Raw genomic sequence first — 14,603 nt, forward strand, 5'->3', positions numbered from 1 at the left:
AAACTCTCTATTTCATATTGGTATTCTAGCTTCTGTCATGTTGGTGAATAGGTTAAGAGAGGTTATCTTTCAAATATATTTTTGTTAAGAAAAAGAATATAATAAAGCAGCAAGAAATTATAATGTTTTCACTTTTCTTATTTCAGAACGGTTTTGCTCATGGCATTAAATTACCAAGGAGGGTTAAAAGCCAACTTAAGTGCTGGCTATTTGTATGGGTTTCATGTGGGTGGGGCTCTATAGCTGGTAGGGTCTATAGCTGTTTATTCAAGACTGCCTGCTGTTATTAGCCCGTGTTATGTTGCAAATGGTTATGCATACATTTAAGGAGATATTTATGTTGTGACTGTATCTCTTTGGTGCTACCATTGTTTCATGGTAATTTGTAGGAGGCTTCATTAAATGAAGTAATATAGAGCCCCATTTAAAATGCTTTGATGTGTTAGTCCAAACAACAATAACGCTGCAAATATTGCGTTTTTAATGGTAATGGACATTGCAGTTTCTCTATAGTTCCCCTCTTCATTTCCCATGCCTGCTTCAGGTGTACATGCATCTCAACTGCTCATGCCTGCTTACTTTGTCCAGACCAAGTGGCATTTCTGACACAACTGCAATGCCACTCCTTCTCTTTACACTGCACTGTGCAGGTGTCAACATCTCTGCATGAGTTCTGACTCAAGAAGCAGACCTTGGATTTTTGACGGGCTCTATTTTTGATGTTCTTGTTCAGTGTGATTTTGGACAGATTGGCATAAAATTATATGTAGATGCACCACACAACACCATTTCGGGAACCAATGTACCTTGGGAAAGGTGTGTCGCAGTGGCCAGAGCAGCTGACTCCAGAGCGCAGGGTTCATGGTTTGATCTCTGGTACCTGCAGGCAGCTCAGCTCAGCATTATGTGACTCTGGACAATAGCGCAGTTAATCTCCTCGATGGCCCTCAGCTCATTAACCCCTTCGCCGCGGCAGGAATTCCGCCGCGGCGCTGGGGGGGTTTGGGGGCAGTTGCGGTGCCGCTGTGCTCGTGACGGAACTGCTCCGTCACGAGTCACGGGTGAGCTGTGCTCATGACGGAGTGGTTCCGTCACGTCTCCGCCCACTGCGCTAATCGCCCGCACAGGCGGGGAATTAGCGCCGCGTGGGCGGAGCGGCCGCCAACGGCCGCAGCATGACGGAACCACTCCGTCATGAGCACACGGCACCCGTGGCTCATGACGGAGTGGTTCCGTCATGAGCACGGAAAGGGTTAAAACCCCTAAGGAGTGATATGCTCGAGCTTTACAAATAGGAATTCATACTATTATTATCTGATGTAAGAAAATGACACAATGAGTTGAACAGCTACAGTCGATATCCCTGGACATTCTAAAAGTTCAGAGATTGGAAGTATGACACTTTTTTCATTAGTAACGCACCATTTGCAGCCTTAGCTATTGCATTATTAAACACTGTAAAAAACTATTAGAATACCCTTTAACAGTACTGTATGTCCACAATTCATGAAGTCAGTGCACCTGTTTCAGGCATCTGGGAAGCCTAGAGTGTCAGCTGGTAGAGGTTGAGAGCACCAACATATGTAACACTTAAGTTCTTGAAGTGAAAATGTAGAGCACTTCGGCCTAAAACCGTGCATGTTTTGAATGAGTAGCCCCAATGAGGGTATGTTGTGGGGTGTATTAAATATAGAATTCAATGACTCTCTAAACTGAACTCACGTTTCAGAAAAAAAATAACTCCTTTTAAAACCAGCCCATTGCTAAATATATACATGTTAAGTGCCCTTGAACACCTTGGTTGTTTTTCAGTGGTCTCATTTGTAGCATTGCGCGATTTTCATTATAGGCACGCCTCCGATGCTGAAGTTAGGGCAGTAGGCTGCCTATAATCATAATAGCAACCTGAAGGTTCCTTGAGAGATCAGACCGTGATGTATTATCTGATCTGCCAGATGTCCTTCCTCTAAGGCATGCTGCGGGCTCGACAGAGCGTGGAGCTGCTGAAGTTGACACCCTTTGACTGCAGGGCCCGTGGACACCGCAGTCTGAGCTGTCCCGAAACAAAACCAAATGTTGCCGCGTCTATTTGGCCACAGCAAGATTCAAATGGATTTTCAAAGGAAACAAGTAGCAAAAAGTAATGCAGGTGCCTCTCGGGACAGGAAATAAAAAATATGCTGCTGCTCATTTATCTGTATGTGTCTGTGTTTACTGGAAACACTCTTGTCCAGACCACAGCTGGAGCCCCGGACCTCGCTGTTTATTCCGGTGAATCCCTTTGTCACTGTGCGCGCAGCATTGGTTTCCAGGTTTCCTGTTTAAGGTTAAATACGGAGGCACCCTTATGTGCTTTTCTGAACTAAAATCCATCAATTCTGTGCAGTGTGAGGAGTGGCAACTTTCGTCAAAGTGAAAACTGCATGCATCTTAAAAGACACGCAATTAGAGACCAAAGAGAGTAAACAAAAAAACAGACCTCAGTCATTGAATGCACAGCACATGTGCTGATAAGAAATGAGATTTATAGCCCTGTTTACAGCAGTAAAAACAAAGCACACTCTCAAGTGCTCCAGATTAAAGACAAAAGGAGTTCCTGAACAGATGTTAAAATGGTTGCCAGTGTATTTATTTAGTAGTGAGTCCCTGCTGTCGGGGAGTGGTAAACACACAAGAGGCATGTCAAATGCAAACCATGGACAAATGAGGAGAAAGAATAGGAGAGTGGCAATGGAGCCGGCAAATGGGAATCCTTAAGCGCGCTGTAGCCCACAAAGTAGATACAGTATGTCTCAAAGAGACAGCGCAAGCGCTGTCTAGCCGAGACCTAAAAAGGGCATGTGGAGAGAAAAAGAAACCTATGTTCCTAATACACAAAAAGACTGGTTGCAAAAAGTGTTTGTAAATTGCACTTCGAGTTGTTGTAATCAGTCTTTAATTTTCTGATGCATCCTTTGTACTGATAGGTTGCACCAGAAAATCTCCAGTTGTATGAGGTCGCGGAGGACCTGAAAATGAACAGGAAGGTTGCTATTTGTGACCCCCTGTGATTGTTTGCAAACACAGGCATGGTGGCCTGCAATGAACAGCAGCAGACCACCAGCTCTGTGTTTCCATTTCCAAATGGGAAACCATGTTTTTCAAAGCAGCCTGTGTTCTTTAAAACAAGTCTGTTTACTTTTTAAAATATCCAGTTTGGGTACATATCAAGGTGAGCAGGCAGTGGTCCTCTGAGCTATTTCTTACACTCTCAGAGGCCAGATGACTCGCTTCCCAAAGGATAGCTGTGCAATGGGGATATTTTTCCCTTTAATAATCTTTTGCCATCTCGATTGATGCATCAGACACATTTCAATGGTTTTCAACCACAACTCCCATCCCAAACTATTGATATATGTATATTTCTGATTTTACAGTGAGGAGGGGGGACCCCTTTCACACCCCTTCCTAATTGTGATTGAGAATTGGTAATTTTGTGAGTCGCAAATGCTTTTCGAACTTGCAAAATAGGTTTAGTAGATAACAAAAAGCCATTTTGTGGGTGCAAACACAGCGATTTTGTTAACTTCAGGGTTTACAATCGCAAAAATGGCTTTGTACATCAGACTCTATATTCCTTAAATGGGGAACTAAATGAGCAATAATTGGAATTATTTAAATGTAGAAGAAAAGGATGGTGCACCAGGATAAAGTCAGGTTACTTCATGTGTGTTCCAAAATATACTTCTTTAATGGTTTTTCAATTTAAAATCTTGGACATCAGCCAACGCGTTTCGTTCCTAATGGAACTTCATCAGGGCGAGTATATCCTCACGTGTCCCAGAAATAAGAAGTCACTTGAGAAGGTCAAAATGCCTATTTGTGAAAGGCCAAAGTTCTGGAACTTGGTAATCAATAATGGGTTTCATCAAAAATCCACGGTAAGTACGTATGTATTATATTTAAAGCCCAAGTCCTAGTCCTTAGTGGAGGCCTAAGTAATGGCCAATATTCCTGAGAACTTCGGTACTTGAACCGTGATCTGCGATATTCTTCATCTTATCAAGACACAGCAGCAACCCACGAAGGTGGACATTCACATAAGCTACTATCATGCTGACCTCACCATGGGGGTCTCTCTCTTAGCATTTCCAGCAACAGTATTACGCCCGGCAAAACCGAGTGGAGGCCCACAAGTTCCACAGTATACCCAGCAGAGGACCCGTGGCCATGATCTAGGCCACCTTCCATCTGGAGCCCCTGATGACCCACGCCCAAAGGACTTTATGCAGTAACCTAGGTGCCCGCCTCAGCCTCCCCCGCCAGGAGATAGCATCTCAGCGGAGCCCAGATGTCCCTAGGCCGGGACGTTAGCGGCATAAGCTCAGAGAACGTGCAGTTCTGTTCTTGGCAATAGGTAAGATCCCGCACCCAGTCCTTGAATTTCGGGGCCCTGCCCCTGCGACACGCAACTCTCCTTTTAGCCAGCAAAAAAGCTGTCCTGTGTCCCAATCTTCCCCACATCAGGCAGTACCTGCCCTGGCTATCACTCTTGGTGCCTGACAAAATAAAGGGGGTCCCCTTTTTCACCAGTATTGCAGCCCCCCGAGAATACGAAGAATAGGAAGAAAAGGCAGTATATTGCGCCCATCTGCCGGCAAAGGTAGGAGCGGCCTGCGCCTTGAAGTGGGTTTCCTGAAGAAACGCTATGTGCACAGCATTGCGATCCAGATAAGAAAGAATTTGTCTACGTTTCCTAGGGTCCCCCAGGCCTCTGACGTTCCAGGTAAGTATGTTCAAATCAGTGTCACCCATAGGCGGGCAGATACGAACAAGAAATAGCGTGCACTGGTATAGGGGTCACCAACCGTCTCCTCCCCCTGGTCTCACATGTCCTCAACCCCACTTCTCCTGCACGGAGACAGCGCATTCTGTGAGCAACCTCAAAGCTCTGGGCATTATAGCATCCATCTCCAATAACTGCGTGCATTAGAAAGCGCTCTAAGGGGCCGCTACATAATCCTATGGCAAAAACCCATGTCAATTTTGCGAGTAACACCTCTGCAATGTTGGCGTCGCACAGCATTGTAACATTATTGTCATACATCACTGTCCCCCCGCCCCACCCCAAAGACTCCTCTGCCGTGTAACCAGCATCAATTGGAATTGCAACTCTATCTATAGGCCTAATACAACCCATACTACAGCATTCGAAAACAGAAACTCGCTTACCCCCCCGGAAGGGGAGCCCAGGGGCCTAGTCAGTAACCTAGTGCACCCTCCCCCCCCATAACAGAGACCAGTCACCAGTGACCCCAGTGCCGTCCTCCGGTAGGTCGCAGCGAGCATTGTAAACATTAAAACCACAACATCAAGAAAGGCCACGGTAAAGCCCAGAAAGGACTCGAAAGGGCCTCCCCCACCCCCCACCGACTGAAGCAGCCCCAACTTGCCAGAAGAAACTTCCCACCCCCCTCCCACCACTGCCCACACATAGCTCAACAGGAGCAACATAGTCAGTTCGTGCATGGGGGTACTCCCACCAGGGGACCTCCAGGGGCGCACAGATCCACCCTCTGCAACCCACTCCCTACCACAAGCATGGGAAGGGGAGAGGATGTTGCCTGGAATACGTTACCAACCGCCGACCAGCAAGCGATCCGGGCAGTCTCGATAAGTCTCAGCACTGTCACATAAGGGGGCTCGGATAGCGAAACATTAGAAGAAATGCCAGCAGTGCCACCCACGAGTGCAGGGGGCAGGCCCCCGAGAACAGCAAAGTAACAGTTATTGTTCATCCCTCAGATCAGCATCCTCCACGTCAGGTTGCGCCGCCCTAGCCCTCCGAAGGGTCTTCAAGTAGTCCTCCACTTGTTGCGGGTTCGTAAAAAAATTTTGTTTTGCTTGATGAGTGACTCTCAGCTTCGCCGGATATAGCAACGCGTAGTCAATTTGGAGGGCACGGAGTTTTTTCTTGACCTCCACGAATTTACGCCGCTGTTCCTGGATGACAGGCGTAAAATCTGGGTAGACGGTGAAGTTGACACCTTCGCAGGAAAGATTTTGATTCATACGCGCGGCTCGCAGTGCAGCATCTCGATCTCGATAGTTCAAGAGCCGGGCGATGATGGGCCTAGGCGGGGCTCCAGGACGAGGTCTCGGCCCCAGGGAGCAGTGTGCTCTCTCAACAATGAACTGCTTCGAGAATGTTTCAGAGCCAATGGAGGCCAGGAGTATCTTCTCCACGTACTCTTCCATGCGGCCAGTGTTGATGGATTCGGGCACACCTACCACGCGGATGTTATTGCGCCGGCTGCGGGCCTCCAACTCCTCGTTCTTGGCTGCTATAATTTTAAGCACATTGTCCATTCTTGAAAGCTGCGTGGTGTGAGAGGCCATGGTGTCATCGTTATCGGAGATCCGCCTCTCAGCTTCAGCCAGGCGGTCCTCATGGGCATCAATTTTCTGTGCAAACGCATCCATTCGTGACGAGAGGCGGTCCACCTTGTCAAATATGGTGGCAAAGCCTTGCCTCATTTCTCGCATCATCTGTTGTAGGTCCGACGGCGGAGAGGCCGTGTCCGCGTCCGGGCCCTGTGGGGTCTCTGCATCCGGCGCAATTCGCAGTCCCATCTTAGCCGCCGGGGCAGCAAATGTAAGCTTCGGCTGCTTGTTATCCTGTTTACCCATGATGGGCCTGCGGCGGGGGGCCAGCGCCAGGCGCGAAAAAGCGAGGGCTACCCTCCACAGGATGCACTTGAGTGGCGAAACTCAGGGCCCGGCGTGAGCGCAGCCGGCGCCCGCAGGAATGAGGGCCCAAGCAAGCTTTCCGACGCAGAAGTCGGCAGTGAGGGCGCCTCCGACCCCCGTCGTCCCTGGGGCCACGCCAGCCAGCACCTCCCATCAATCGCCCGCAGCGTCTCCAGCGGGAGGGAAAGGGCCCCGAGGCAGGTCCCCTCCACCACGGAACCGCCAGCAGTCTGTCCCACCAGGGGCCCCCGGGGCAGCGCCCGCAATCGCGCGGCAGGAGCGGAACCAACCACCGGGAGGTAACAGCAACCAGGAGAACCGCTGCAGATGTTCCAAGGGCTCTCCACGCCAAATCCGCGCCCCCGCGCCAGCACCCCGGCCACAGGTGCATGTAATCCAGCAGTCGTGAAGCAGTGCCTTACGCGCTTCGCGCCAACAATCCCAGGGTGTAGCCCTTCGATCACGGAGCTCGCGGGCCAGAGAGGCCGCAGCGTCAAACAGGACAGTCCATGGCGCCCATCAGCAGCCCTGCAGATATGTGCGCGCCGACCAGCTCTGCCACCGGGGGGGGCAGGCCAATCCCCAGCCGCCGCCCCGCAAGCTCCGTCCAAAATGAGGGGGGGGAGGAGGGGCCGGATAACCCACCTCCCGGATAGCCCCACGCAGCCCCGCAGGCCTCGGCAGCAACTCAGCCAGTCGGGAGGGCACCCTCCGCGGTCACCAGTCCTCAGCAATCTTCGGCCCCCACCTAAAACGGAGCTCCACCGGGGTCCCACCAGGCACGGGACACGTCTCTCCATCATGCAGTACCTGCCAAGCCTCGCATGTATTCAGCCCTCCCGGATCGCGCTCACTTGGGCTCCGTTGCGTTGGCGCACTCTCCGGGGCCCATCCGCCTCATGCCAGGCCTCGGCGTAGCGTAGAGCAGAAGTCCGGTCGATCGCTCCACAAGACAGCGGGCCAGGGCGCCGGCAACCCCGCGACGCTGCTAACTCCGTCCACCTGCAACGTACCGCCTCCAAACTACGATCGGAGCCGCAGGAGGGGAACAGCCACATCTACCCCCGATCAGTGCTAGGAAGGCGGTCAGGTAAGAAGGATAAATGCCGGATTATTCATCCAGGCTGCAGGAGCCTCACAGGAGTACGGCCATGCTGCTTGTGCGCCCTCTAGCGCCCCGCACCATCCTTTTCTTCTATTTTGAATCTATCTGGTCTCCAGTGGGGTATAAGTGCGACATACTCCGGATGAGATTGCACAGACTTTATATGAATATTTATACTTAAGATTTTGAGGTGCTTAGCCTGTGGTCAGTCGTACGATTGTTTGTTTTTTTGTAAATTATTTAAATGTGTACAACTGGATGTCAGAATGACCTTATGAATAGGAACTATGAAAATGAGGTTTCTGTCCACTGCATAAATTGTTAAAGAATGAGTGTCAGTGCTCAAAGCTCTGATGAGAAGCCAGCGGCCGGCGCTCTTAAATGTCAGCGTGCCAAATACCACGGCTCGGTAGCCTTGAATCCAGATCAGGCCTCTTTCGTCCGCCACTAGACACCCCCTCGCCCTGGCCCTTTATCTCACTGTTGCAGGTCTCTGTTTTCACACTTTGTGACAGTTTTCCGTCTTTCTCTTCCTCCTTCTTTTTCGCTTTGTGCGTTTTCCAGCACTTGTTTTTAAGGAAATGTCTGATGAGGAAAAATAAGTCTCCAAAATGGGTGCTGGTGGCTCCCACCGGCTCAAATTAAGCACTGTTTATGTCGTTTACTGCTTATTCAACAATGACTTGAGTGACTAATAGGAGTAGCTCAAATATGAGTTGAACAGTTAGCATAAGAAGATAAACACAGAAGAAAGCCTTCGAAAGAAAATCATTTTGAATGCAGGCAAAGCTTACAATTAGGAGCATGTATGAGACCTACATTGATTTGTGTCCAAATCTAAATTATACAACATCCCTTGAAGCAATCGGAGCTCCAGAGCATCTGATGAATGACAGGTGAACCAAACTTGAGAAAAACCAGATGCGGAAGTGCCCCGTGGGATGCAGGTATTACGGACAAAACGATTAAGATTTTCATAACATCTCAATTAATCAATACATCGGCCTCTCTCGCTCTGACTCATACTCTGGAATAGCTGTTCAGTGAAAATGTCATATGGTAAATGTAAATGTAAATGTCAAGGTACTTATAGAGCGCACTGTCACCAGACGGCCACCTTACAGTGTCGCCTTTGCGGTTTCCTGGCGCTGATACTCATACCGCTGTGGAACCCCTCCTGGCTTTCCCTGTGAAGTGTCCACTCCTGGGCACCCCCAGGGTGAAGCCAGGCATCCTTAGCGCTGTTGGGGCCGGTGTGGAGGCTAAGCAAGCTATTGCCCAGAGTTGCAGCGTGGGACCCATGATTAGAATAGGCACCGAGGCGAGAATAGACAGGTCCGAGGAAATTGAGACCGAGCCCCGCCGAGGCGGGAATCGAACCCTGGTCCCTGGCCAGAACTCTGCTTCAGGGTCTGCCACTCTAATCATTGAGCCACACTCCTCCACCATATGGTTTGTTGTAAGCCTTCCCTGTCAATTAGTAATGACAGTACTTTGAACAGAACAAACACAAACATGGTACAAATGCATTTTGTGCAAATGAATGGGAGGAATGCTTCATTTACATGACAATTAGGGAAGTTCTCTCCCTCAAAATGTTTCTTGGCGCTCACTCTAAACCTTAAGGGATATGTTTCTGTTTAAATTGCTTGGACACATTAGTGTCTTCATGAATAGAAAAGATCTGGAGTGACACATTCCCCAGAAAACACTTTTATCTTGCTTGTGGAATTTGAAGAAACTGGAGTCCTCGTTTAAAGCCTGGAGACCCCCAAGCTTGCCATGTCCACTCAAGATATGACCTTCTCTCACCTGGTTGAGGACCCCCTCAACACATTTTAGAGACCTGGGGGCATATTTACAAGGAAGTGGCAGAGTGCAGCGTTAGCCTCCTTGACTTAACGCTGCGCTCCGCCACTTCTGAAACGCACGGCTGCACTGTATTTAGAAGAATACAGTGCAGCCTTGCGTTTCCCCCAGCGCTGGCGCTAATTTAGCTGCCTAGCGCCAACGCAAGCACCCTTGCATCATAGTGCAAAGGTGCCTGCGTTGTGGGAAATGATTGTTTATGTGCAGGAAGGTTTTCCTTCCTGCACATAAACAATCTGAAATGGCATTTTGAAACTTCTACGTGTGCTCCTTACTGCAGCACACATAGAAGTTGCAAAACGTCATTTTTTGAAATGATTGTTATGTGCAGGAAGGGACACCTTCCTGCACAGAAACAATCAATGGCGTTTTGCAGTTGCTATGTGTGTTGCACAACACTCCACACATGGAAACAGCAAAAACGAGGAGAAATTAAACATTTCTACTGGTTGTACCAGGGTAAGACCAGGTTTTCCCTGGTTTTAATTTTAGCACTGCCCCATATTTACGCCATCCGTGTAAATATGGGGCAGCATTAAAATCAATGGGTGTTGCGGTGGAATGACCACCACAACACCCATTGCCAACCCCTTTCACGCGAAGTATAACGTGAAAGGGTGCCATATTCACAAGGCGGCGTTTAGCCTTGTTAAGTGGCTCAGCGCTGCCTTGTGAATAAGGCAAAGCCCCTATCGCCACCAGAACGTCGAGAAAAGTGACGTTATCGTGGTGATAGGGGCTTGTAAATATGCCCTCTAGTCTGCCTATAGGGAATATCTGTGCTTTCAGTTCAACTGCTGCAGCGACACCACGGAAAGCACTGATCCTTTGCAGAGTTAGTGCGGTGCATTGTTTGATACGCCTGCTGCACCATGTATTTTGTTCTGCAGTGAAAAAACTCCCAAAGCAGGACTCTGATTTTTGTTAAAGAAAATAACAATATCCTTATGTGCAGGGAACTTTCTCCCTGTCCTTGAGGGTCATTATTCTGTTCTTGCATGGCTGGCTCGGTAAGGGAAAATGAGTGATGGCAACCCTACTATAAATAGGGCTGGGAGACTGTAAGTGTGACGCGATTACCCTATGGCCGATTTTCGTCAAGTCTAAGGATTCTGGTGGAGAGCTCCCTGAAGGTACACCATCAGAACCTGTGCAGTTCTCCCGTCTCCAAATGGTGTGGGAGAACTTCATGTTTGGTGGAACAGTGCAGCCCTTGTTTTATGGCAGATGTACTATTGCAGTAAATGCTAAAATTACCCCTTACATGTGATAACATGGGTAATGCAAAGCACAGATGAAGACAGAAACACTGCTGGATTATAAAGTGTTCATAGTTTATTTAAATTCCTGAGATGTATCCAGTGCTTACTTTGTAAAATATTACGGGCCTCATTAACCCCTTCAGTGCCCGCCCCTTTCCCCGCCCAGTGCCGGCCGTTGCATTAGCGGGCGGGGTCTATGACGAGCTGGACTCGTCATGGGCACAGCGCCACCGCGGCCCATGACGAGTCCAGCTCGTCATGGGCACTGAAGGGGTTAATGAGGCCCTACTGGCACTATTGTGATGCCGGAACGTCACATTTTTGAAGTTCCGGAGGCGCAATGTGCCACTGGCATATTTATAAGGCCATGTAAAGCCACGTGTGCCTCTTTCACGCAGAAAATTGGAGGTTTCTGGTTGGCTGATGAATGTTCATGTAGTCTGGTCCTTGATTGTGGAGGGCTTTGTAGGTATGGGTGAGATGCTTTAACTGGCATCTCTTCTGGATGGGAAACCAGTGGAGGTCTTTCAGGTGCTGGATCATGTGCGTCCTCCTGGGGCGGTTGAGGATCAATCTGGCTGCTGCATTCAGGATTGTCTGGAGTCTTTCCATGTGTTTGGCAGTGGTGCCAGCATTGAGTGCTTTGCCGTAGTCGAGCCGGGTGGTGATGACGGCCTGCGTCACAGTTTTCCTTATGCTGATGGGGAGTCATATGAAGATTTGGTGGAGCATGCAGGTCATCTGACGGCGTTGACCTGATGTTTCATGGAGAGTTCACTGTCCAGTAAGATGCCGAGGTTGCAGGCATGGCTTTTGGGTTAGGGGTAGGTCCAAGCTTTGCTGGCCACTAGGAGTCGTTTCACAGGGTGGTGTGTCCCCCAAAGCCCTCATAGCATACCTGCCTTCTAACCGGGAATTTTTCCACCGTCTTTTTTGCTGTGATTTCATTGAGCTCAGACTTTATCACAGCTATATGCTGCTGGGTATTTGCGAGCTCTATCCCAGCAGAAATCTCTGAGATAAGATGAGCTTCTGTCATAGCAAGTTTTTGATATAGTTTGTTCCTTAAGAAGCAGTTGAATGTGCTTACCATACTACCCAGATTGGGGCGCTTCCTCTGTTTAAGTTGAAAAACTCAGGAATCCAAGCATTCATATGTGTAATATAATCCAGATCAACTAGAAGACCTCTCTGAAAAGACCAGCTCTGAGCAGACCCTGTTCGCCCAGCTAAGGAGAGTTCAATTACCAAAGGGTTATGATCCGACAAAACACGAGGGAATAATTCTAATCGGCACCCTCTGAGTAAATCTGGTGTCAAAAGAAAGTAATCAAGCCGGGCAAAAGAACCATGTGGGGCCGAGTAATAGGTATAACCAGGGTCAGGGGCCTTTATCTTAAGCCAGGCATCCACCAGGCCCTGCTCTCCATCCAGGTTACACAAGTCTCTATACACTTTTGGTTTGAGACCTGAATATATGCCAGTTTTGTCACAAAAGGTACCCCCAGATCCATTAATATTCAGATACCAACATACTATCAGTGGAGCAGGCCACAGAGCAAGTTCAACAGACAGAGAGTCCAGGGTAGACGGGTCACCGAGGAGTGGGCCATATACGGAACACAGAGTGAAACAACCTGTTTAATAGCAGCATTCTGTGATTGGCAATCCACCATTTCTGTCTGTGGAGCTGCACCCGAAGACACATGCCTTACTCTGTGCAAGTATAGCATCTCCTCTAGTCTTTTTATCTTGGGTAATGCACGTTATTACTGATAGGCCTACTGTCTCCAGCAGGTTCTTACTTGCCCTAACTTTATGTGCCTTTTGAAGACAGTAGATGTCTCCCCTTAGGGCTTTCCAATCTTCCACTACCCTTCCTCTTTTGGTGCCATCATTCAAACCACAGATGTTTACTGAGGCTAGGCGTAGCTTAAACATATAACTGATCGTGGTCACTAATCCTTATGGAGACCCCTCCCATTATACCAACAAGCACATCTCTTGAATCCATCTTTGGGGCATATTTACAAAGAGTTAACGCCACCAGAACGTCACTTTTTCCGACATTCTGTTGGCGTTAAATCCTTTGCCTTACTTACAAGGCGGGGCTTAGCCACTTAAGCTGGCTTAATGCTGCCTTGTACAGAATGCCCCTATTCATGCAGCACTTATCTTGAAAGGGGCATGCAATGGGTGTTGCAGTGGGCGTTCCGCTGCAACACCCATTGCTTTTTGACATTGATCCATATTTACAGGGTATGGGGCAGCGCCCAAAATATTGCCAGGGAATAACTGGTTTTAAGCAAGTGATACGAGGAGAAATGTTACATTTCTTCTCGTATTTTGCTCTTTCCATGTGTGCTGCATTCTGCAGCACACATAGAAACAGCAAATCGCCTGAAAACATTGTTTATGTGCAGGAAGGTGTACCTTCCTGCACATAAACAATGATCCCTGCAGCGCTGGCACCATTGCAACAGGTGCCAAACAGCTTCTTTAGCGCCAGAGTTAGGGGAAATTCTTAAATACGGCGCAACCCTGCTTTTTTAAACTGTTTTGGCGTAACACCTCTCTCTGCCAGTTTCTAGTAAATAAGCCCCTTAGTGACCAATGCAGTGCAATACATCATGCCACATATTTTGTGCACAATTAATTTTCCCCATGTAGTGTGCTCCTCTCCCTCCCTGATGCTAGCAAAGTGAATCTCACCCCTTCCCTAAACTAAACCTCCCTACCCCCAGACCCCACCCCAGCACACCTGCCCTCCCAGCCGCAAACAGAGAGGGAGGGAACAGGCCTGGGTATGAGAACAACGGGGTATTATGGAGAATTAGAGGAGCCCACAGGGGACCAATCAGGCCAGTCCAGTAGTCCTGGGGTGGGGACAGTTATACAGGATGTGGCCATGACAACGCAGCAGGTAGATGGTGACATGACAAGGCCAAGAGTAAAGTCCCCAGGTCTACCAGCCTCTCTAACCCCTGGTCCTGCAAAACCCAGTGAAGTGGTGATAAAACAATCTACTAGGATAATGGGTAATTTCCCCATGGATGGCTGTAACAGGAGGCACACAAATATCAGGCAGCCATGCTCTTAACATCCCTATTGACAAACAGAATCTAGGAAGGAAGTTAAAGGTCCTGTCCTGGAATGTTGCCGGCCTGAAAAGTAAACTGTCTTGCTCTGACTGGGGACTTTTTGTGGACCAGTTTGATATTTGCCTGTTTCAGGAAACATGAGCACGGCAAGATTCTTTCAGGGTGGGGTTTGCGTCAGTCACCATCCCAGCCACCTCGGGAGGGAGGGGTAGACCGTCTGGGGGTTTATGTATTTGGATAGGCTCACATCTTGGCTGTACAGCCAAACAGTTGGACTCTCTGTCCAATGATATCCCATATGTGGTACTTAGCTTCCCCACCAAGCTGGAACTAGCTCTTATCAATATTTACTCCCTCCCTGTTAGTGTGAGCAAGGAACTCCAACTTTTGACCAACTGAGTGTTTTTATTCCCACAGTTTCCCCTACTACATGGGTGATAGTGGGGGGAGATTTTAATTGTCATTTCGAGCCTTTACCAGATATGGCTGACACAATCCTTACCGAGGAGGATGCATACTGGTCAATTCCTGGGCCGC

Source organism: Triturus cristatus, chromosome 6, assembly GCF_964204655.1.
Source record: "Triturus cristatus chromosome 6, aTriCri1.1, whole genome shotgun sequence".
Taxonomy (NCBI): domain Eukaryota; kingdom Metazoa; phylum Chordata; class Amphibia; order Caudata; family Salamandridae; genus Triturus; species Triturus cristatus.